The sequence below is a fragment of the Leucopleurus acutus genome (genome assembly GCF_964270905.1).
Source record: "Leucopleurus acutus genome assembly, chromosome: 1".
Lineage (NCBI taxonomy): Eukaryota > Metazoa > Chordata > Mammalia > Artiodactyla > Delphinidae > Leucopleurus > Leucopleurus acutus.
Window position 1 is genome coordinate 134,185,637 of NC_139142.1, and position 4,470 is coordinate 134,190,106.

A 4,470-nucleotide genomic window follows, 5' to 3' on the forward strand; every position below is an offset into this window, starting at 1 on the left:
TGCCGCCCAGGGAGACGGGCCAGGGAGGAGAGGGATCCGGCCGGGACCGCGCGCGGGTCAGCGGGGGGTTGGGCCTGGGGATAACGGAGCCTGACGGACGGGGGATCCCAGGCCTGGGGGAGGGGCTATGACATGGGGTGAGACGACAAAGTACTGACACGTGTCCTCTGAAGAGGCCTGGGGTGGGGGGGGTACCCCCAGCGGGGACCGCGGGCCGAGCCCTCTCCCCACGCCCCGCGAGGCTAAGGCGCTGCACGGGCCTTCCTGCCCCGCCTCCGACAGGCGCCGCCGAAGCCCCAGCGTTCGCCTGGCTGCCCTCGGCGCTGCCTGCGTTCCGCCAGCCGTGCTCGTCCACTCGCCGCGCGCCGCGCACCGCGCGCCGCGCCCGGCCCGCCGGGTGGACTCCCGCGCCCCATCGCGCGCCCAGGCCTACCTGACCTCCCGACCGCGGCTGCCGCTCCGCCCAGCCCAGCGAGGGCCCGCCCCTTTCCGCGCCCGCCTCCACCCGCTCCCCGGTGCAGGGTGTGTCCGCCCGACCGAGTGAGTGTTCCCCAGTTGCCAGGTGTGCGGACCCGGCTGAGTCGCCCGCGCTGCTGCGGGCCATCTTCACTGAAGCCCCGAGTAGAAAATGACCCAGGCCCCCTTTTGACCCACCCTTGGACTTGCCTTTGTCCCAGCTCCGCGGGCTCAGCCTGCTCGTCTCTCCTGGGGAATTGCTACTACCTACTGCCTCCCTCTTGAATCATTTCCCTCCAAGATGGGCCGTGCAGAAGGAGCCATTTAACACCCAGGGCAACTGAGTCTCAGACTGCTGGCATGATTGCCCAAGGTTGCACAGCCAGACGGGGTAAATCTGGGATTCTGAAAACTAAAAGACCTTTCCTCTGCCTTTCAGCCTCCAGAATTCTCTGCATTGCTAAAGTCTCTGGCCTCTCACAAGACATGCCAAGAGCCTCCTTTGGGGCCCTGCATGAAAGGGAGCCTGAGGAGACAAGTAATGGGGGAGGGCAGAGGGGAGACTGACCCAACTCCGCAGGAGGGAAGGGACAAGACTCCCATGCCCTCTGCCCATTAGAGAAAACCCCACATTTTGGCCTCATGGTCACATGGAAATCTAAGCACAGGTCATCACTAATTCCTACACCAAGAAGCCCCTCAGCACCCTACCCACACCTCCACACTCCAGCATCCTCTGAGGGAGGAACTTCTCCACCTTCTGCATCCAGGCTGAGCAGGACCCTGAGCTCAGAGCAGAGGTCCTTGCTGTTGGATTGTATGTATGACTCTGAGAGCAAGAGCGAGACCAGACCCCAGCCACCACAGGGCTTCCCAGGCCGGGGAATGAGTGCTGGCTGCTTCCTGGAGTCTGCATCAAACCTCTGGTTGCTGTGAGTCCTGTACTGCTCCAGAAGCACCAACAAGTTCTGAGAGCCTTATGGCCTCAGAAAAGGCCCTTAGTGCCCCCAAAGTCCTGGGAGCCTCATGGGACCCAGGAGTTCTAATACAGCTGCTGAAGCTCAGGCCCAGAAAGCTAGAGCCTGCAGCAGGAGGGCAGGTGACCTGGGAACCATCCCTCCTTCCTCCTCTTCTTCACTGTGGGCCCTTAGGCAAGGATGATGCCAAAAACTCAGCTTCTCTGTACACCAGGGCTGAATTGAATCTCGGAGACGGAGTTTTGGGTGAAGTGGAAAAGAATAGCTTTATTGGTTTCCCAGACAAAGGGGGCTACAACGGGCTAATGCCTTCAAAACCGTGCATCCCCCCACTTGGAGAAGATAGTGAGAAGTTTTATAGTAATTGTTCAAAGAGGGCGTGATCAGCTTGTGGACATTCTTCTGATGGGTTGCTGGTGAGGTAAGTAGGAGGGATCTCGGAGAGGCAGCAGTGAGTGGTGGCGTGAAGCAAGATGTTAATTCCCTGTCCAGGAATTGAACCTGGGTAGCCTGGATAAAAACCAGGAATCCTAGCTACCATACCCCCTGGCTTTTGCCCCCAGTGAAAAATGGTGTCCGACATTTGTCTGAGGCTCTGTTAATTTTTCTTCATTGTTTTCCTCTCTGTTCTTTGGATTACATAATCTCTATCAGTCTATCTTCAAATTATCTGGTTCTGGGACTTCCCTGGTGGCACAGTGGTTAAGAATCCACCTACCAATGCAGGGGAGACGGGTTCAAGCCCTGGTCTGGGAAGATCCCACATGCCACAGAGCAACTAAGCCCGTGTGCCACAACTACTGAGCCTGCACTCTAGAGCCCACAAGCCACAACTACTGAGCCTGTGTGCCACAACTACTGAAGCCCGTGCACCTAGAGCCCGTGCTCCTCAACAAGAGAAGCCACCACAATGAGAAGCCTGCACAACCGCAATGAAGAGTAGCCCCCGTTCGCCACAACTAGAGAAAGCCCGCATGCAGCAACGAAGACCCAACACAGCCAAACATAAACAAATAAAATAAATTTATTTTTTTTTTAAATTCGCTGGTTCTTTCTTCTGTCAATTTACAACTACTGCTGACCCCTCTAGTGAATTTATTTATTATTTTTGGCTGTGTTAGGTCTTTGTTGCTGTGTGTGGGCTTTCTCTGGCTATGGCGAGCAGGGGCTACTCTCCATTGCAGTCCGCGGGCTTCTCACTATGGTGGCTTCTCTTGTTGCAGAGCATGGGCCCCTGGCACACGGGCTTCAATAGTTGCAGTATACAGGCTCAGTAGTTGTGGCACGTGGGCTCAGTAATTGTGGTGTACAGGCTCAGTAGTTGTGGCTCGTAGGCTCTAGAGCGCAGGCTCAGTAGTCGTGGCACACGGGCTTAGTTGCTCCATGGCATGTGGGATCTTCCCGGACCAGGGCTCAAACCCATGTCCCCTGCATTAGCAGGCAGATTCTTAACCACTGCGCCACCAGGGAAGTCCCCTCTAGTGAATTTTTCATTTCAATTATTGTACTTTTCAACTCCAGCATTTCCATTTGTTTTCTTTTTAAATAATTTGTATCTTATTTCTATCAATAAGATATCTTCTACTTGATATAACATTGTCCTGATTCCTTCCTTTACTTCTTTAATCACTTCCTTTCATTCCTTGAACATATTTATAATGGCTACTTTGAAGGCTTTGCCTGTTAAACCAACATCTGGTTGCTTTCACAGGCAGTTTTTGTTGACTTTTTTTTTTTTTTCCCAGTGTATGGGTCACACTTTCCTCTATCTTTGCATGTCTCACAATTTTTTGCTGCAATCTCAAGTCCAGGTTGTCACCTGTGCTTCTGACCAACTGGCTATAAATAAGAGGTTCCCATGTCCCCCTCCTTGGATTTGATTCATTTTCTTCAGTGGCTCACGGAATTCAGAAAAAAAGTTAACTTACTGTCTAAAAAGATAGAACGCAGGAAGAGCCAGATGAAAGAGATGACAGGGCAAGTATGTGGGAAGGGGCACAGAACTTCCATGCTCTTTCTGGGCACACCATTCTCCCTGCATCACCACATATTCCCCAACCCCAAAGCTCTCTCAACCCCACCCTTTTTCGATTTTTATGGAGGCCTTATTACTTAGGCATGGTTGATTAAATCATTGGCCACTGGTGATTTATTCAACCTCCATCCACTCTCCCCTCTCTGGAGGTGATTAATGTCATCATATCAACAGTGATAAGTCATGTTGATGTATGTACCTTTGAAATGAGATGATGAAAATGACAATATACCTATGTGGTCTTCCTCTCAAAAACACATTACCCCAGTCTAATCATGAGAAAAACATCGGACAAATTCCAACAGAGGAGGATTCTGTAAAATATCAAAATATCAAAACTGTCAAAGTCATCAAAACAAGGAAAGTCTAAGAAACTCACAGCCCAGAGGAACCTAAGGAGACAACGAAATACAGTGTAGTATCCTGGGTAGGATCCTTCAACAGAAAAAGGACATTAGATAAAAACCAAGGAAATCTGAATAAACTACAGACTATTGATTCATTAATTATAACAAATGTACCATATTAACAATAACATGTTAATGATTGGGGTAACTGGGTGTGGGGTATACAGAAACTCCACATTATCGTCATAATTTTTCTTTAAATTTTTAAAATAAGTTCGAAACTTTTCTTGAAAAATTAAATCTACTGGGCTTCCCTGGTGGCGCAGTGGTTGACAGTCCGCCTGCTGATGCAGGGGACATGGGTTTGTGCCCCAGTCCAGGAGGATCCCACATGCCGCGGAGCGGCTGGGCCCGTGAGCTGTGGCCGCTGAGCCTGTGCATCCGGAGCCTGTGCTCCGCGACGGGAGGGGCCACAACAGTGAGAGGCCCGCGTACCGCAAAAAAAAAAAAAAAAAATTAAGTCTACTTAAAAATCCATTATTGTTAAGTTGAGTTTAGGATATAAATGCAGAGATAATTTATGATGGAAAATCTATTAATGTAATTTCCCACATTCATATATTAAAAGGGAAAACTTATGATTATCTCAATAGCC